The following is a 22,263-nucleotide window of genomic DNA, read 5'->3' on the forward strand; positions in this document are numbered from 1 at the left end:
AACCATCAAGTAGATACATCAATAATACAATCGATATAAATCATATCACAGGATCCTTATCCAGGACAAGCATTCACATCACGGAAATAACCATTATTTTCCACAAAGCCAATGCCAAAAGTATAACAATGTATAATACCAGTAAAGATCCATAATACCATTCCTATACCGGGAATGAAAACCGTTCCCACAAATATTGTCGGTAGAAAACATTTTTAATACGGCATACGATTTCACAAATCATTCCAAATCAAAGCGAGATATGTACCCATCCAAAAAAATAAATACATGAATTGAATAATTAAATCACATATACATGTATTTCTACTATTCACAAATACGTATAATTATACAAAAACCGATGTATCAATACGGGTTATCATGGCACATCGTAGGAAAAATAAATATAAGTATATTTCGACCTTTATACTGCAATTAAACATGATAAAATGAAATACTTAAACATTTATTTCCAAAAATACTAGCCATTAAACAATTATTTCAAAATAATAATAATAATTTATTTATTTAAAATAATAGCCACTACTAACTCACCCTGGGTCTCCTTGGTTTCTTACAGACACTGAACTCCCTCCCAAGCCTAATCAACACCTAACAGGATAACATAATAAAATAAATAAACAATTATGACAACTAAAAACATAATTGAACTCAACGAGAAAAATACATGAAAGCAATAACCGACTCTCTAATTGGGCCCACTCACTCCAATCGGTTCAAAACTCGACCTTGCATAATCAAATTGGTCTCCAATTGCACTTAAGCCAACTCAATTTGGGCTGAACCATTCTCGAACCAACTCGAACCAACCTCAATTCCACCGAATCAAACTCAAATTCACCGAACCAGGGTTTAATTAAACCCACTAGCCTTGAACCAACTTAATTTATATACAAATTCGTTGAACCAGACTTTGGTTCAACCGAACCCTAATCTCTTCCAATTGGTTCAGCCCAACCTTTAGCCCAACATCTAAACCAAACCCAAATCAACTCAACCAATTTAATTCAACCAAACCATTCAAGTCCAACCATACTCAACTTGATTTGATCAAACCCGGCACCGGATCAATTCAATTAAACCCAACCACTTCAATTCTCATCCAAACCCAATTCCAATTCAATTAAATGAACTTGGTTAAACCAAATCAAACTCAACTCAATCAATTCAATTCAACTCAACCAAATCAATTTGGCTAAACCCAACCAATTCCAATCCAACAATCATCATTAACACCTTAATCATCGTAATCATCAACTTAATTAACTAAACCAAACTCTAATCTCAGGCACTAAAGATAGTGCTACGATAGAAAACCGAAAAATCTCATCCTCTAGTCAAACTAGATTCATCACAAATACTGAGTATTTTTTCCAAATAACTTCAAGCATTCATCATCCATCAACAACAAAACCATGATTATTTCTACTCAAATCTATCATTTTTCTTCATCAAATAACCAATATATACATATATACATGCATACATCCATGCCAAAAAAATAATACAAGGAAGCCTCTTACTGCTAAGTCATCCCTCCCATGTCTCCCTCCGACGATCTCCAAGTTTTTCTCTTTAAAAACCTCTAATTTCTCTCTCATTTCTTCATAACTCTCAGGGTTCATCGTGAGCTAAATGGTGGAGAAGAAGATGAACAACACAAGCTCTAAATTTTTTTCTCTCAATTAACTCTTCAGCCGAAATTCACTTTTAGTCCCTGAAAAGATAATTTCTTACAAAACAGTCCCTGAAAAACTCCCAAATGGTCCTTGAATTATGAAATAGTATTCTCAAAAGGTCCTTTAAAATTACCCAACGGTCCCCAGGTTATAACACAACATTTTAAAAAGATCCCTTCCATCTTACCTTTCAGTCCTCGGTTTCCATAAACATTTCATGTCCATCCTTTTCATTTATTCTTTAACCCAAAATCTTTTAAAAACTTTTACATTTAAGTCCTTGTTCTTTCCACTTGGGTTTCTCACCAAAATTACTCTGTACAAAAATCTTACTGCAACTGTAGCATTAAACTAAATATATTTTTTTCAGTAATTATCCAAAGGTTCAGGGTATTACAATCCTTCCCCCTTAAGAAAATTTCGTCCTCGAAATTTCTTAACATGCATCAATCTGATATCACTGAATTTCATTTACTTCTTCCAAAATCTGTTTCTCTTGCTAGAAATCAGCTCAATAGTAAATAATCACACTGCAAATCACTATGTATCAGTCAACAAACAACATGCCAAACACATTTCTTTGGCATCTTCAAGTCAACTCATTTTGGATAAAAACAATTCTGTCAAATATCTCAACCCATGATCCTGATCACAGTACACTACTCAGCTCTTTGTCTCAAATGTCAGAACCTACTATCAGTCCTCAATCCCAATATGCAACTTAGGTTTTAACCCGATTGGAGACTCTAAATACTTCTACTGGGCCCTTAACTTTCTGTCTAATCACTACTAAACCTCTAAGTCTAGACATGACTTCTAAACTTAGGCTCAGATCACAACCCGTAATCTCTACCAAACCGGGATATCTCAACCTACAGCTCTGATACCAAAAGATGTCACACCCACCCCTTCCACCGAGGTAAATGTGGCACCCATCAGTTAAAAATCCCTTTTAACTGGAAACTGACGCCTCTCAAAAACCAAATCAAACTTACAAATCACATTTTACAACTTCACACCAACTACAGGTTCAAATACATAAATACCATGAATACAATAACTCAAATTTGCGGGTTCAACCGCTACAAGATCACAACAACAATAAATAGAAAGAAAGATATGGGACCCACTGCAATCTTGGACTCAACCTGACTAGCACTATAGTCGAACAGGCAATCTTGGGTCCTTCTCCTGCAGCCTACAAAGACATCTCGAGTTGGTCGGTAGTGGCTTTAATAATTTTAAATACTTAAATACAATGTATATAAAGTATATAAATACCAACTGCTCAAATAATTTTCCAACTTTTCCAAAATACCAGAATTCTAGCAAAATACAATTCTTAAAGAACTCTTGAAACATAAATTCAACATAAATCAACATCAATTTGATTTTCTCAGAAAACACAAATTTTGTGAGAGTCTGGTCTCATCACAATTCAAAAATATAACATAAATCTCAAATTCAAAATAAAGCAATACCCAACACTCACCCAGCATAACATGGTCTAGAAAACTCTCTAAACCCTCGCCGTGGCCGCGGCTAGGTTCAGAGCCGTCAAGGAACTCATGTCCTTAACGTTGACCCATCGGTTCACCGGTCGGTGACCCCCTGGCCACTCCGATGAATATCCAGCCGTGGCTCTACGCTCCCACCCGAACCGGCCCTCGTAGAAATCAACACCCGTGTCCACCACGCCACCTCTAAAGGTCGGCCCGTGGGGACCCACTCATCGCAGAGTCGGGCCTTAGCCCGCCGTCACCGTCCCAAAACCATCAAGTAGATACATCAATAATACAATCGATATAAATCATATCACAGGGATCCTTATCCGAGACAAGCATTCACATCACGGAAATAACCATTATTTTTCCACAAAGCCAATGCCAAAAGTATAACAATGTATAATACCAAGAAGATCCATAATACCATTCCTATACCAGAATGAAAACCCGGCTCCACAAATATTGTCGTAGAAAAACATTTTTTAATACGCGCATACGATTTCACAAATCATTCCAAATCAAAGCAAAGATATGTACCCATCCAAAAAAATAAATACATGAATTGAATAATTAAATCACATATACATGTATTTCTACTATTCACAACACGTATAATTATACAAAACTCGATGTATCAATACTAGTTATCATGGCACATCGTAGGAAAAATAAATATAAGTATATTTCGACCTTATACGTAATTAAACATGATAAAAATGAAATACTTAAACATTTATTTCCAAAAATACTAGCCATTAAACAATTATTTCAAAAATAATAATAATAATTTATTTATTTAAAAATAATAGCCACTACCAACTCACTCGGTCTCCCTTGGGTTTCTTGCTAGACCTGAACTCCCCTCCCAAGCCTAATCAACACCTAACAGGGATAACATAATAAAATAAATAAACAATTATGACAACTAAAAACATAATCGAACTCAATAGAAAAATACATGAAAGCAATAACCCGACTCTCTAATTGGGCCCACTCACTCCAATCGGTTCAAACCCTCGACTCTGCATAATCAAATTGGTCTCCAATTGCACTTAAGCCAACTCAATTTGGGCTAGACCATTCTGAACCAACCTGAACCAACCTCAATTCCACTCGAATCAAACTCAAATTCAACTGAACCGGGTTTAATTAAACCCACTAGCCTTGAACCAACTTAATTCTTATACAAATTCTGTTGAACCAGCTTTGGTTCAACCGAACCCACTCTCTTCCAATTGGTTCAGCCTCGAAACCTTTAGCCCAACATCTAAAACCAAAACCCAAATCAACTTCAACCAATTTAAGTCAACCAAAACCATTCAAGTCCAACCATACTCAACTTGATTTGATCAAACCCTGCACTGGATCAATTCAATTAAACCCAACCACTTCAATTCTCATCCAAACCCAATTCCAATTCAATTAAATGAACTTGGTTAAAACCAAAATCAAACTCAACTCAATCAATTCAATTCAACTCAACAAAAATCAATTTGGCTAAACCCAACCAATTCCAATCCAACAATCATCATTAACACCTTTTAATCATCGTAATCATCAACTTAATTAACTAAACTAAAACTCTAATCTCGGTGCTACAAGAATTGCTACAGAGAAACCGAAAAATCTCATCCTCTAGTCAAACTAGATTCATCACAAATACAAGTATTTTTTCAAATAACTTCAAGCATTCATCATCCATCAACAACAAACCATGATTATTTCTACTCAAATCTATTATTTTCTTCATCAAATAACCAATATATACATATATACATATATACATGCATACATACATCCATGCCAAAAAAATAATACAGGAAGCCTCTTACTAAGCCAAGTCATCCCTCCCATGAGCTCCCTCCGACGATCTCCAAGTTTTTTTCTCTTTAAAAACCTCTAATTTCTCTCTCATTTCTTCATTAACTCTCGGGTTATCAGTAGCTAAAATGGTGGAGAAGAAGATGAACAACACAAGCTCTAGATTTTTTTCTCTCAATTAACTCTTCAGCCGAAATTCACTTTTTAGTCCCTGAAAAGATAATTTCTTACAAAACAGTCCCTGAAAAAAACTCCCCAAATGGTCCCTTGAATTATGAAATAGTATTCTCAAAAAGGTCCTTTAAAATTACCCAACGGTCCCCAGGTTATAACACAACATTTTTAAAAAGATCCCTTCCATCTTACCTTTCAGTCCTCGGATTCCATAAACATTTCATGTCCATCCTTTTTCATTTATTCTTTAACCCAAAATCTTTTTAAAAACTTTTTACATTTAAGTCCTTGTTCTTTCCACTTGGGTTTCTCACCAAAAATTACTCCAGACAAAAATCTTACTCAGAACTCGTAGTATTACCCTAAATATATTTTTTCAAAGAATTATCCAAAGGTTCAGGGTATTACACTTAATGTCTCCTATTTATCGGTAATGTTATGTTTTTTCGGAATATCTACTATTTTTTAATCAAAACCCTAATCCTAATAGGAGTAATTCCTATGTTTGAATTAAAACCCAAATGCTATGTTTTTTTCTTTTTGAAATGGCCCCTATTTTTTTCTTTTATTTAATAAAAAAACTAAAAAAATAAGGGACATTTTATTATTCAAATATTGTATTTTTTTTATTCGAATATTGTAGGCATAACAAAAAAAAAAAAATAGGTTAGGGTTTTTATTAAAAAACAGATAAATAAAAGGCATTGCGAAAAGAAACCAATAGATTTTTGTTTAGTTGCAAAATAGGAGACCTTCCAAAAAGAAAACATAGGATTATGATTTTGATTCAAGTATAGTAGGATTCCAAAAAGAAAACATAGGATTATTGTTTTGATTTTAAATAGCAGACAATTTAAAAATAAAACATAGAAATAAGTTTTGATTAAAAAATAAGAGATATTACTAGAAGAAAATGAAGGATTAGTTTTTTGATTAAAATCCTAAAAATAGGCATTATGTCCTAAAGAAAAATATTTTTATTATGGTCTTGATTAAATAATACCATATCCTAAAAGAAAAAAATTAAGATTATGGTTTTAACTTAAAAAAATGGAAACATTTCTAAAAAGATAACATAAAAATTAGTGTTTTTGATTGAAAAAAATAGGAGACATTACAAAAAAATAAAACATAAGACTAGGGTTTTAATTCAAACAAATGAGACATTTTGAAAAGAAAACATAGGATTCTGGTTTTGATTGATAGATACAATGAACAATGTTTTTCTTTTTGGAAATGTCTCCTTTTTTTCTAAAAAAATATGAGACATTTCAAAAAAATTTCTTAATGTATAACATTTTTTTAAAAAAATATTTCCAAAAAGAAAAATATAGGATCAGTGGTTTTTGATTGAAAAAAATACCGTAAATTACCAAAAAGAAAAACAAAGGTTAGTGTTTTCGATTGTAAAATATTAAACATTCCGAAAAGAAAAACATAGAATTATGGGTTTAAATAAAAAAATATTATACATTCCGATCAGGTTTTTTTATTCAAAAATAGCAGACATTCCCAAAAGAAAATATAACATTAGGGTTTTGAATCAAAATATGTGACATTAGTGTAAAAAAACATAGCATTATGGTTTTAATTCAAAAATAGTGGATATTCCGAAAAGAAATTATAGTATTTGGGTTTTGATTGAAAAATATGAGACATTTCGAAAATAAAACATAGGATTATTATTTTGATTCAAAAAAACCAGACATTCCCCAAAAGAAAACATTAGATAAGCGTTTTGATTAAAACGTAAGAGGCATTCGAAACAAAAACATAGGATTACAGTGTTGATTTAAAAATATGTGACATTAAGAAAGGAAAATATATGGATATTTTTTTGATTCAAGATTAACCGATATTCACAAAAGAAAACATAGGATTAGGGTTTTGATTAAAAATTGATGAATAGGGGAGAAAAAATAAGATTCATGTTTTGTTTGCAAAATAGGAGATATTCTATAAAGAAAACATAGGATTAGAGTTTTGATTCAAAACAGAAAAATGTGAGACATTTCGAATAAAAAACATATGATTAGGGTTTTGATTAAGAAAGAGTAGACATTTCCAAGAGAAAACATAGGATTAGGATTTTGATTAAAAAATAGGAGCCATTAAGAAGAGTAAACATAGGACTTGGGTTTTGATTGAAAGATAGGAAATGTTTGGGCATTCAAAAAATTAAACATAGGATTAGGATTTTGATTGAAAAATAGGTGACACTATTATAAGAAAATACAGGATTTGGATTTGGATTCAAAAAAAGGAGGCATGACAAGGTCCCCTTGAGTATATCCCGCAAGTGCACGGGTTTGTCGAAGTAATAATCCCGGGTGAGCGGGTATCGAATCCACATGGAGTAGGGAATAAAAATAGTTAATTCGATTCTTAGCTATGTGAAAGATCAATGATAAGGAGTGTGATAATGATTCAATTCTCAACAATAAAAGCAACAAGAAAGAGAGCAAAGGTAAAGAAGGGGGGTAAGGCAATCGATAGAGATGGTGTACCCGGATAATACTCCGCCTAGGATAATTGTTTCAAGTGCAAGAACCCTCTATTATGCCTCCTAATCAATGCAATGGTGAGTGGTGGAAATCCTTTATTACATAGTCCCAAATCTAAGGTCAACTATGCCTAACTCTATACATGTCCCGGAGGAGAAATCGAACAATCCCAACACCTCACACTCGCATAGAGTTGCAATGAGCTCTAGGGATTCCAAGTGATAAATCTCTTCCTAATTATAGACCTAACCCTTTGGTCCAGGTGAAAGGTCCCTAACCACAATTGAGCCCTAGATACTATGATCACCTCAACGCTTCACTCCGTTGCACGTGCAACTAAGCCCCAGCGGAAGTTCATCCCTTAGACCATTCACTCTATTATGGCCTCAAAGAACTCGAGGAACGGAGGTAGAATCAATCACACCGGAGGGGAAAGGGGGCGCTCCTGTACCTCTCGACTCACCCTCTCAACCCTCTCCAACCTAGCTTTGTCTAACGCTTATGGTGTGTCACTCACTCACAAGGTTACCAACAAGAACTCTCAACCCTAGTGTCACTCTAGGGGAAATGTTCATACAATGAAGCATTCAAGGTTGGAACTCACAATAAACATCAATTTATTGAAAGCATAATAAAGAGGTTCAAAGAAACAAATACATCCTAGGGTTCACAATACCCGAGTACCCACTAGGGGTTTAGCTCTCCATGGAGCTAATTACAATCAAAGAAATAGAATGTAAAAGCAATGAATCCATAAAGAAACCCACTCATTGGTCATGTCGATGGTCTTCTGGAGAGTCCTCTACTCGTCGAAAGGGATCCTTTGTCCGGCCTAGGATACACCTAGCTGGATCGGTGCCGACGAAAGCTCTCCCAATAACCTTCTTCCAAATGATGCACGATGTTGGAGCCGTCAAATCTCTCCAAAAACCTAGTCAATACCCCTCAAAACCCTAGCCGAAGCCCTCTCACAAGTTGGGGAAAAGATGGAGAAAGGAATACAAAAATCGGGGCTGATTCGGCTTTAAATAGGGCTAGAATCGGGCTACTACACCGGCGTGGATGTTCCACGCGCCGGTACAAAATTTCCACACGGGCGTGGATAATTTCCACACGCCCGTGTGGATTCTCTGTTTCTCTGGTTTCTCGGCCGACTGTGAACAGTGCTGCTACAGTGCATGCTACACTGTTGCTGCAGTACTCTGCTACAACATTCATCCTGAATAGCTTCCCAATTCCATACTTTCATCGGGGTAACGCAAACGGGCACACATTCACGTCGTGGATCACTTGCTTCTTCAATGGTGTACACGTTGGTGAAACTCTTGTTCTATGTGCATAAGTCTGAATGCTCGAGTGTGACTGCCTTTGTGCCCCTCCAAATGGATGTGCCAACTCGAATACGAGGAGGTTGGCACACACTCTAGCATCTCACATCGACCTATGTCTTCGCGTTTGAACCTTAGCAAGATTTCCTTCAAAATTGGTGCATTGTGATCCACATTGGCCTATTTCCTTCATACTCGGCCTCACAACCATACTTGCATAAAAATAACATAAAAACACACATATTAGTGTAAAAACCCGAGAAACGTAATGCTCAAAATAAGGAAAGAATGCTTCGCATTCATATCACACAAGCACTTATCAAACTCCCCCACACTTAAGCTTTTGCTTGTCCTCAAGCAAAAATTAAACATTCTGTGCATCAATGAAGAAAATATTGAAAGTGCTTAACCTTAGGTTCACCAAAGAATACAAAGAGAGCATTCTACAAGTAAGGTAAATTTCAACATTAAAAACAAAAAATCATAGCTCTAGCTAAAAACTTGCGTAAAAAAGGACAACAAACCCGAAATCATGTATTTGTGTGAACTCACTCAAAACAACCCAAGGTATACTCCTCAAAATTCTAAGTACAAGGGACTTATTTATCTACAAAAGTGACAGCAATTTCAAAGATGGTAGTAGCTTCACACATCCTCTAAGGTAGCCCTTTCCAAAGCGGCCGCTAAGGTGGCTTTCACACTTTCGAGGTGGTAGCTCTTTCTATTGTAGTGGTAGCTTTCACTCATCCTATGAGATAGCTCTTTCTCTCATTAGGGCATAGCTAGTATCCAACTTATGAGAGTAGCTTCATACTACATAGGTGGTAGCTCTTTCCACCCTACAAGCACAAATAAACAATAAAACTATTTTGTTCTTTCTTTTCATATTTTTTTATTTTTTTTTATTTTTTTTTTGTTTGAGAATTTAGCACAAGAAAATAAACCTAACTAGTACCTTTAACATCGACAATGAGTTTCCAATAGAGTTCAAAGAGTGAGTAGTGCATTAAGTATAAATCGAGCAAAAATTCCTAGAAATTAAAGCAATAACTAGAGCATGAAAACATTTAATGTTAGAAATTCTCCTAAACTCAAGAATACAATCATTGCAATTAAGGTGAACCACCATTGGCTATGTGCGCATATATCAATCAAGAACAATAGAAAAGATGTGTGCACTATGAAACCCCCCACAACCCCACACTTAAGTTGTACATTGTCCCGAATGTACACATTCAAGCTCACTCAAAATATAAATCATAGAAAAGCAAATGTGGGAGAAGCAATCAAAACAATACTCCCCTGACTCCTAGTGTGGTGTTTGATGAAGCTAGTTCGTTGGGAGTAGGGTTCCAACGGGTTATGAAGCTCACATGGCCAAGTACCTCAGTACCTTGGCCGTGCCCATGACTAAGTCTCAATTCCCAAGAAGACAAGACCATCTGCACGCATACACGAGGGGGTTCAGTGAAGCTCAATAAAGACAAAATAAATCGAGTGTATATAAAAGATAAATCAATGAATACAACTCGATGATGCAAAATGAAAATAAACTCAGAAAGACAATCCTTTATGATTGAAAAAGTCTAAAAACAGGAAAAATAAAATAAAATGCAAGAAAGTAAAGGAAAAGTCAAGTGTCGGTGCTGCTCTCAGGCTCCTGTGCTGCTGCTGCTGCTGAAGCACATAGTGGGCCTACCTGTGCCGGGGTAGAGGATGGAGGTGCTAGAGGAACTGAGGGGGCCGGCGGAGTCCTCGGCTGCAATACAAATGATGAGGCGATGTCTCGCTCTAAAATCTGCTGTAACACGTCGAAACACGGTATGAACTCTGTGTACTAAGTAGCCTTCATAGCCCTAATCTCGGCAACCTCAGCTCGGACCACTCCTATAGCATTCTCGAGCCTCTCAAAGCGATCATTGGCTCGCGATAGTGAAAACATACGCACTAGGGGTGGCTCCTCTGCCACTAGAGGTGCCTCGGTTTCCATCATTGCTGGCAGAGGCTCGGGAGTGGGTTGAGATGCTCCGGCTTCATCACCCTCATCCTCGGCTATCTCTGGAGCTGGTAGTACTAAAGCAAAATCCTTGTCCGAACCCTACGGACCATGCCCATCATCCGCATCGTCTCTAGACTCAGGGGAGCAGGTACACTCGTCTTCTCGGCCCCGCGAATCGAATCCAAGAGACCCATGCCTAACACTAATCTCGTAATGTAGGGGCCCGAGAAGATCGCTCCCGCCCAGCATAGTGTCCCCCGATGTCCGATGTACTCGCTAGGATGTGCCCCTAAATGAATCGAGACGCACTGCACCATCGAGTACAAGTCATAGTAGCTCTCGACGGCTCAGACACTAGTGCTATCACCACGGCCATTCACCCGACCTACTCATAATGGCATGCAAGTATCTCAGTATGCAGGGTCGAGAAAAGGCACGTGGCCTTGGACACCCCTGGCTCATACTGACCTTGACCACATAACACTCTGTAAGCTCTCTACGGGGTCAAGGTTCCAGGGTAATAAGTCGGTAACTGCGCTACTCCTCTGTATCTGTGAATGCCTCCTCATAGAAGCCAAGTAGTACTGAAAACTGTGTGATGCTCAAGCTATGGTGGTGTCCAAATACTCTGAACTGAATGGTGTCCACACTGTCGAAGCTCGCATACGATCTATCGAACTCGAATGATGAAAGCATCTCCAGTGCAAACTCTCGGATGGTCTGGCTCTCTAATCGTCAGCAACTGCCGCCAACCACCTTCTGAAACGAGATCCTCGATCTCATCAACAAACTCATCTCCCTGCTGCAGATCGCGTAATATAGTCGTGTCTAAGAATCGAGTCTGCTCAAAACGGAGCCTCGACAGGCGCTCATAGCGAACCTGATGCTCTGGAATTATAAACTGCATGTCCTCGGGCTCAGGAGATGACTCATGTGGTCTCTTATCAGCTTGCTTCTTTGACCTAGGTGCCATAATCTACAAGATTTAAACAAAATTGATCAAACAAGTTGATAAACCAATGCTGCAGAAATCCACACGGTCGTGTGGAATTTCCGCACGGTCGTGTGGATCCACACGGCGTGAGAACCGCACGACCACGCTTCAAAAATCCAAAAATATAACTCAAAAATGCTTCTAACTTCATTCTAGACATAAATCATCATTCTAATTGAAGAAATGAACCATTTACAACCATATTAATCGATGGAATCATTGAATTGGCAAAAATCATGAGAAATAGGGCTTACCGACAAGATGGGAAGAAAAAGTGAAGAATCGGCCGGAAAACCTCGCTAAAATTCTCCCAAATTGGCGCTATGGAATCGGAGAGTGATGTGAAAGTGTTTTCAGACGAATAGAAGTTGTGAAGGCGGAGAGAAACGGTTCTTCTTTTAAAGAAAACTCACGACCCTTGGCGTTCTGTGCAACCACACGGGCGTGCGTTAATTATCCACGCCCGTGCGTCCTATTGAAGAGCTTCACAGAGGCAAATGCACGCTCCTGGGCGCTCTCGAGAAAAAAACTTTCATTGACTCTGAACAAGTTCCCACGGGCGTGCGGAAAAGACCCACGCCCGTGCCCCCGACCCACAGGGGAAGCCGCACGCCCCTGTGTCTTCTCGGGATGAAAAGAACTCCTCTGCAGAGCCTCATACAGGCGTGCAAAAATTACCCACACCCGTGTGTGGTTCACAAGGTTGCCCACAGGGGCGAGTCCACGCCCCTGTGTGCTCTTTGAAAAATCTGCATGTTCTCGGAAATTACCCACGGGCATGCAACATTCACATGGTCGTTCACAGGGGCAGCCGCACGCCCTTGTGCCTTCTCTGGATGGGCTCGCAGTATACGCCCAGGGGCGTGTGGAAATTCCACACGCCCGTGTGTTTTCTCTGGATGACTTAGAAAAAATCTGCAGGCTCTGCAGAAATTCTGTGAACATGTTTACACACTCAGAGGCTACCCTATTATGCAGATTTTACCAGTGAAAAACACGAAATAGACCCCAAACGACCAAACTTTGCCAATTCCTCATAAAACACACGATGAATTTTAAAAACCCACAACAAAATCGCAGTACAAGCATCTAAAAATTAAGACACCAACACTTAACAATTTATTCATGCAAACAAACTAAACTAAAAGATAAGAAAATAGTAAACACTTGGGTTGCCACCCAAGAAGTGCTTGTTTAACGTCACTAAGCTTGACTTACCTTGCTTACCTCGCGGGGTTCATGAATAAAGGTTTCCCTCTTACCCATAACTTGAAAGCATGATGAGCAAAGTCTCTTGAGGGTGGAGGGTGTACTATCGGGCTTCGGACCACCTAACAATGGTTCATCTAACTTTCTTGGTTCATGTACGTCTCCATCAGTCTTGGAGCGTTTTCGGTGGCGTCTCCTAGCCCTCTTCATTTTCCGGAGCATCTTCTTCAATATCCCCAAGGTAGATGTTACTTCTTCAGTCAAACCAAGCATCATGACTTCTTCATTGCTCTCCTCTTGGTCGAACAAACCTTCATATGGATCCGGGTTGAACATTTCCTGCATGTATTCATCAACAAGCTCATTAGTAGTGTCTAGGAAATACAAAGTGTCATCAAAATCGAGAGAATGCCTCATGGCTTCAGCAAGGCGGTAAGTGAGTTTGTCATCTCCAACTCTCAATGTGAGCTCTCCGCCATCCATGTCAATCAATGCTTTGGAAGTCCGCAAGAACGGTCTCCCAAGTATCAAGGGTACATCCTCAACCTCATCGACATCGAGCACTACGAAGTCAACCGAAAAAATGTACTTGTCCACCTTGACAAGCATGCCTTCAATGATACCTCTCAGATGTCGTACCATTTGGTCCGCCAATTGTAAAGTCATCCGAGTAGGCCTAGGCTCTCCCAAGCCTAGCTTTTGGAAAAAGGTGTATGGCATGACATTGGTATTTGCCCCTGAATCCGCCAATGCCATTTCCTCACCTAAGTTGCCGATGTTACACGAAATGATGAAGCTTCCCGGGTCTTTCTTCTTGTTCGGCATTTTCTTTTACAGCACCGCCGAGCATGAAGCATCTAGCACCACTGAAGCACTCTCCTCCAACTTCCTCTTGTTAGTCAACAAGTCTTTCAGGAACTTCGCATACTTAGGCATTTGAGCTAATGCCTCTACAAAAGGAATGTTGATGTGGAGTTGCTTGAATAAACTCAGGAACTTCTTATACTGTTCATCCCATTGGTCATTTTTCAATCTAGAAGGATAAGGGATTCTTGGCTTGAAAGGTGGGGATGCCACCTCTTTCTCTTTCTTTGCTCCCTCCTCAACTGCTACAACCTCGGGTGCGTGTTCTATCGGCTTCTCACTCGGAAGCCTCCCTTCAACCTCACGACCACTTCTCAAAGTGATCGCCTTCACATGTTCTCTAGGGTTGGTTTCCGTATTGCTTGGTAAACTTCCATGTGGCCTTTCGGAAAGAGACTTCGCAATTTGCCCACCATGATTTTCAAGGTTGTGCAAAGAAGCGGTGTGGTTGTGAAGTGTAGCCTCGACTGATTCAAACCGTGTATTTGCAAATTGAACAAATCTAGCCAAGTGATTCTCTAAATCCGTCATTCGGGTTTCCAAGCCTGAAATTCTGTTTTCCACTTGAGGTGCTTGTTGTTGTTGTTGGAAACCCGGTGGCCCCATGGCCTTTTGTGGTCCTTGATTACTCCATGAAAAGTTGGGATGATTCTTCCAACCTAAATTCTAAGTATTGCTATATGGGTTCCCTTGAGGTCTCATGCCATTACGTACAAAGTCAACGTTTTCCACTGAAAAAACATCACCAAAAGAGATCAGGCAATCGGAGGGAGCTTGTCCTCCACCACAATCGGGCAATTGGTCACGGTCGCAACTCTATTCGAAGCTATGAGATCTAGCCACCTTTTTCTACTTGCGCCGCCAATGAGGTCACCGCATCGATTTCATCGATATCTGCCACCTTTTTCTTCTCCCTAGCATTCTATTGGTAACTATTTAACCCCATTTCCTCAATTAATTGACGAGCCTCATCGGGGGTTTTGCTACCTAAGGTACCTCCTGGTGCCGCATCCAAGAGTTGCCTTGTACTCAGGTTCAAACCATTGTAGAAGGTTTGAACAATCATCCACTCCGGGAATTCATGTTGCGGACAATTTCTCAGGAGCTCCTTGAACCTTTCCCATGTCTCGAATAGAGACTCCAATTCCAACTGAACAAAGGATGAGATCTCATTCCTAAGCTTTGTTGATTTTCCGGGAGGGAAATAACGGGCTAGAAAAGCTTCTACCATCTCCTCCCATGTAGTGATTGATGCTGTAGGTAATGAGTATAGCCACTACTTCGCTTTCCCCTTCAAGGAAAATGGGAAAGCTCTCAATTTGATGGCATCATCTGTAACCCCATTTATCTTCAGCATGTCGCACACCTCGAGAAAGCTTTCTATATGACTATTTGGATCCTCATCGGCCAAACCGTTGAATTGTGCGGACTTCTGCAGCATATGGATGAATGTCGGCTTTAGCTCGAAGTTCGAGTCGTAATCGGAGGACGACAATACTCGATTGCGTCCCCCAACATCGAAGGTCCGGCATAGTCGGATAGTGTTCGCTGTTGCTCATTCCGTCCCCGCCATGTTTTTCGATTCCTCTCCTTCCAAATTAGCTGAATTATGCTATTCTTCCACAGGTTCTTTCCCTTTTCTTCTAAGTGTACGTTCAAGCTCAGGGACTCCTTCAATCAATATTGATGGATTCCCTCGGGTCATAACTTGGAGCTGCAACAAAAAGAAAGAAAAAGAAAATCAGAACGATGATAGAATGAGAAGATATGAAACAGAATGTATGGTGAAATAGCTAAGAAAACAAAGTGCAAAGTATCTCTAAACGCCTACTCCCCGGCAATGGCGCCAAAAACTTGACAAGGTCCCCTTGCGTATATCCCGCAAGTGCACGGGTTTGTCGAAGTAATAATCCCGGGTGAGCGGGTATCGAATCCACAGGGAGTAGGGAATAAAAATACTTAATCCGATTCTTAGCTATGTGAAAGATTAATGATAAAGAGTGTGATAATGATTCAATTCTCAACAATAAAAGCAACAAGAAAGAGAGCAAAAGTAAAGAAGGGGGGTAAGGCAATCGATAGAGATGGGGTACCCGGATAATGCTACGCCTAGGATAATTGTTTCAAGTGCAACAACCCTCTATTATGCCTTCTAATCAATGCAATGGTGAGTCGTGGAAATCCTTTATTACATAGTCCCAAATCTAAGGTCAACTATGCCTAACTCTATACATGTCCCGGAGGAGAAATCGAACAATCTCAACACCTCACACTCGCATAGAGTTGCAATGAGCTCTAGAGATTCCAAGTGATAAATCTCTTCCTAATTATAGACCTAACCCTTTGGTCAAGGTGAAAGGTCCCTAACCACAATTGAGCCCTAGATACTAAGATCACATCAACGCTTCACTCTGTTGCACGCGCAACTAAGCCCCAGTGGAAGTTCATCCCTTAGACCATTCACTCTATATGGCCTCAAAGAACTCAAGGAACGGAGGTAGAATCTATCACACCAGAGGGGAAAGGGGACGCTCCTATACCTCTCGACTCACCCTCTCAACCCTCTCCAACCTAGCTTTTGTCTAACGCTTGTGGTGTGTCACTCACTCACAATGTTACCAACAAGAACTCTCAACCCTAGTGTCACTCTAGGGGAAATGTTCATACAATGAAGCATTCAAGGTTGGAAGTCACAATAAACATCAATTTATTGAAAGCATAATAAAGAGGTTCAAAGAAACAAATACATCCTACGGTTCACAATACCCGAGTACCCACTAGGGGTTTAGCTCTCCATGGAGCTAATTACAATCAAAGAAATAGAATGTAAAAGCAATGAATCCATAAAGAAACCCCCTCGTTGGTCGAGTCGATGGTCTTGTGGAGAGTCCTCTACTCATAGCAAGGGATCCTTTGTCCGGACTAGGATACACCTCGCCGAATCGGTGCCGACGAAAGCTCTCCCAATAACCTTCTTCCAAATGACGAGCGATGTCGGAGCTGTAGAACCTCTCCAAAAACCTAGCCAATACCCCTCGAAACCCAAGCCAAAGCCCTCTCGGTAGTTGGGGAAAAGATGGAGAGAGGAATACAAAAATCGGGGCTGATTCTGCTTTAAATAGGGCTCGAACCGGGCGACTACATGGGCGTGGATGCTCCACACGCCCGTGCGGAATTTCCACACGGGCGTGGATAATTTCCACACGCCCTGTGGATTCTCTGCTTTCTCCGGTTTCTCGACCCGGTCGTGAACAGATGTTGCTACAAAGACATACTCGCAATGTTACTATAGTACTATGCTACAGTATTCATCCTGAATAGCTTCCCAATTCCATACTTTCATTGGGGTAATGAAAACGGGCACATGTTCACGTCGTGTATCACTTGCTTCTTCAATGGTGTACACGTTGGTGAAACTCTTGTTCTATGTGCATAAGTCTGAATGCTCGAGTGTGACTGCCTTTGTGTCCCTCTAAATGGATGTGCCAACTCCAATACGAGGAGGTTGGCACACACTCTAGCATCTCACATCGACCTATGTCTTCGCTTTTGAACCTTAGCAAGATTTCCTCCAAAATTGGTGCATTGTGATCCACATTGGCCTATTTCCTTCATACTCGGCCTCACAACCCTACCTGCATAAAAGTAACATAAAAACACACATATTAGTGTAAAAACCCGAACAAAGTAATGCTTAACATAAGAAAAGTTCGCATTCATATCACACAAGCACTTATCAAGGCATTACATAGAAAAACTTAGGATTAGGGTTTTGGTTGAAAAATATGAGGCATTCCATAAGAAAACATTGTATTAGAGTTTTCACTCAAAAAATGGAGGCATTAAGAAAAGAAAACATAATATTAGAGTTTTGATTCGAAAATAGTAGACATTAAGTGTGTTTGGATTAGGATAATCATCACTAAGGAATGGGAATAGACACAAATCTTGAGGTTAACATCCGTTTGGATATGCACAAGAATGGGAATGGAATCCTTATTGGAGGGAATTGAAGGGTGATTTTCATTACCCTAAATTTGAGAGTAATGGAGAGGAATGGGAGTGATTTTACATATCTACCCTTTTCCCAATTTTGTAAAAATAATAGTAATAATACTCCATATAATCTATTTAGTATAAATATTATATTATAATCATTAAAATAAATAATATCTATACATCAAAATATTTATTTATAATACCTAATTATACTAATTAAATTAACAATAATAAAAGTGAATTATTTAATTAATATTTGTTAATAATTTAAATAAATAAGATATATAAAATATTTCACAAATTAAAAATTTGTCGTAAATAATTGTATATTTTGTTTTGGGACTCTCGCTAATTTTTAATCAAAACCGTAATCCTATATTTGTTTTTTGGAAATACCTCCTATTTTTGAATATAAATCCTGATCCCATATTTTATTTTCATAATGCGTCCTATTTTTAAAGCAAAACCCTATACTTAGGTTATCTTCTGGGAATGTCTACTATATTTGAATCAAAAAATAATTGTCTGTTTTATTTTCATAATCCTATTTTTTTGAATAAAAAAATCTTTATCCTATGTTATCTTTTTTCGAATTTCTCCATCTTTTTGAATCAAAAACCCTAAATTTTATATTTTCTTTTTGGGAATGTCAACTATTTTTTTAATCAAAAATAATAATTGTATGTTTTTCTTTTTCGTAATGGCCATATATTTTAATGAGAACCCTAATCTTAAGTTTTTATTTTTGGAATGGCTACTATTTCATATTTAAATAATCTCATGTTTTATTTTCATAATGTCTCATATTTTTCAATCAAAACTCTAATACTATGTTTTTTTTTCTCGGAATTGCTACTATTTTGAATCAAAACTCTAATACTACATTTTCTTTTGTAAATGTCTGCTTTTTTTGAAGCAAAACACTAATCATATGTTTTCTTTTTGGAATGTCGACTATTTTTTAATCAAAATCATAATCCTATGTTTTGTTATAGTAATGTCTCCTATTTTTCATTTAAAACCGTAATCCCATGTTTTCTATTAGTAATGTCTCTTATTTTTCAATCAAAATCCTAATCCAATGTTTTCTTTTTGGATTACCTAGTATATTTGAATGAAAACACTAATCCTATGTTTTTTTTTGAATTGTCTCCTATTTCTCAATCAAAAACTTTATCCTTCTTTTCTTCTCGGAATATCTGCTATTTTTGAAAAAAAAATCATTATCAAATTTTTTCTTTTCAGAATGTGTAATATTTTTCAGTTTTGAATCAAAATCCTAATCATTTGTTTTCTTTTTGGAATGTCTCATTTTTTTTTAAATCAAAACCCTAATGATATCTTTCAGTTATTAGAATGCCTGTTATTTTTTAATTAAAATACAAATCATATGTTTTTTTTTAAAATGGTATCTATGTTTGAATAAAAATCCTAACCCAATGTTTTCGTTTCGCAATGTCTCCTTTTTTGAATTGAAACCCCAATCTTACCCTAATCTTATGTTTTCTTTTCGCAATGTGTCCAATTTTTTCAATCGAAACATAAATTGTATGCTTTGTTTTCACAATGTCTCTAATTCATCCATTGTCAATCAAAACCCTAATCCAATGTTTTAGTTATGGAATGACTACTATTTTTCAATCAAAACCATAATCTTATGTTTTTTTAGAATGTATCCAATTTTTTAATCGAACACTAATCCCATGTTTTATTTTCGGAATATCTCAATTTTTTTTGGTGTTGAATGAAAACCCTAATCATTTGCTATCTTTTTGGAATGTGTCCTATTTTTTAATCAAAAACCTAATCCTATGTTTTCTTTTCAATATGTCTCCTTTTATCAACTAAAACCCTAATCCAATGTTTTTCTTTTTTTAGAATGTCACCTAAATTTTTGATTTTTTTAATCAAAACCTAATCCCTATTATTTCTTCTTGGAATGTCCCCTAGTTTTTGAATCAAAAACCCTAATTCTTTTTATTTTTAGGATGTTTCATATTTTTAAATCAAAACACTAGTCTATTGTTTTCTTTTTAGTAATGTCTCGCTATTTTTTTGAATCAAAATAATAATCCTATGGTTTCTTTCCATAATGTCTCATATTTCTCAATCAAAAACTATAATCATATGTTTTCCTTTGTACAATGGCTCCTATTTTTGAAACAAAACCATAATCTTATGTTTTTCTATTGAAATGTCTACTATTTTTTTAATGGAAACACTAATCCCATGTTTTCATTTTGGAATGTCTACTATTTTTTTTGTTTTGATCAAAACTTTAATCCAACGTTTTCTTATAACAATGTATCCTATTTTTTTCAATCAAAAAAACCTATTCATAGGTTTTTCTTTTTTTGAAATATCTCATATTTTTTTCAATCAAAACCCTAATTAGATATTTTCTTTTCATAATCAAAACCCTAATCCTAAGTTTTTTTTTCCAAATGCTTCCAATTTTTTAATCAAAACAATAATGTTATGTTTTCTTTTGGCAATGTTTGCTATTTTTTTCAATCAAAAACCCTAATCCAATGTTTTTCTTTTTGAAGTGCTTATTATTTTTTTGAATCAATACGCTAATCATATGTTTTCTTTTCCTAATGTCTCCTATTTTTCAATTTCAAATCAAAATGCTAATCCTATTTTTTGTTGTTGTGATGTCTCATATTTTTCAATGAAAACCCTATCCTATGTGTCCTTTTCAGAATGGCTCCTATTTTTTAATCAAAACCTTAATCCTATGGTTTCTTTTTTAAATGTTCCCAATTTTTCTGATTTTAACCAAAATAGTAAACCAATGTTTTCTTATAGTAATGTCTCTTGTTTTTTAATCAAAACCCTAATCTTATGTTTTCTTTTTTAGAATGCCTAATATATTTCAGTCAAAACCCTAACCCTATATTTTCTTTCAGAATGTCTTGTATTTTGCAGAAAATCCCGGATCCTATGCTTTATTTTCTTAATGTCCCATAGTTTTTAATGAAAAAAATATGAGACATTATGAAACAGAAACATACAATTATTGTTTTGATTCAAAAATAGTAGACATTTCAAAAAAGAAGTAATATAAGATTAGGGTTTTGATTCAAAAATGGGAGGTATCCTGAAAGAAAAACATAAGATTAAGATTTTTATTCAAAAATAGGAGCCATTATGAAAATAAAACATTATTATTTTTTAAATTAGCAGAGATTACCAAAACAAAATATAGGATTAGGGTTTGATTCAAACAAATGAGACTTTCCAAAAAGAAAAGAAAGGATCAGGGTTTGATTTAAAATTGAAAAATTAGACACATTATGAATAGGAAAAACATAGGATAAGGTATTTGATTAAAAAAATGGAAGAAATTCTGAAAAGCAGACAAAGGATTATGTTTTTGATTGAAAATAGCAAACATTCTGAAAAGAAAACATAAATTATGATTTTGATTCAAACCTGATAAATAGGAGACATTAAGGAAAGAAAACATAGGATTCTGGTTTTGATTGAAGGATTCAAGTCCTTTTAGTGAAATTTGTGTGAGAGTGGAATTTATTTATTATACTTATTTAACAAACGAATCCTTGTTGTTAAAATAGTAATCAATGTTCATATAATAGTACTAAGCCTTACAATTTGCTTTTTTTTCTTTTTTTTGCATGAATGTGGCTTTATTTTAGTAAAACATATCATTTAAGTTAATAAAAAAGAAATATAATAGAATATAATTAGGATGATGATATATCTTAAAGGATTAAGCATTATTTTCTTTTAGTTTAGGGAAAATTTATGTTAGCATATTGTTCTCCATTTTTAATAGAGTAGTCTACTTTTGTTTGAGTGGCTTGAACTTAGCAAATTTATATGATACTAATAGAGTTGCGAAATGGATAGAGACCGTTCTTGGATGTATTCGAGAGTCCATGATGGGTTCATTACGCCTAACTATTTCAATGGAGTTGAGGATTTTATGTCTTTGCATTTTATCAACATGATTTTGTCCATTGGAATAAAATTAGATGTCCTTGTGTTGGTTTTCAAAATAATAAATGACAAATTTCTGACAATGTCGGCAAGCACTTTTTCCTTAAAGGCTTCTGTTATGGTTACACTACTTGTATTTTACATGAGAACAACCGATCGAAGAGTCATCACATAGCAAGGTCGATGATGAACCGATATGT

General features: G+C 36.8%; 1 non-coding gene across 1 annotated transcript; it reads left to right on the forward strand.

The window, feature by feature from the left end:
- The first annotated feature begins 15,174 nt into the window (after positions 1-15,174).
- On the forward strand, positions 15,175-15,281 carry LOC120256669. Its single transcript, XR_005535379.1, has one exon. It is a non-coding gene; the product is annotated as a small nucleolar RNA R71 (small nucleolar RNA).
- The last annotated feature ends 6,982 nt before the right edge of the window (positions 15,282-22,263 follow it).

The sequence above is a fragment of the Dioscorea cayenensis genome, unplaced genomic scaffold (assembly GCF_009730915.1).
Source record: "Dioscorea cayenensis subsp. rotundata cultivar TDr96_F1 unplaced genomic scaffold, TDr96_F1_v2_PseudoChromosome.rev07_lg8_w22 25.fasta BLBR01001555.1, whole genome shotgun sequence".
Taxonomy (NCBI): Eukaryota; Viridiplantae; Streptophyta; class Magnoliopsida; order Dioscoreales; family Dioscoreaceae; genus Dioscorea; species Dioscorea cayenensis.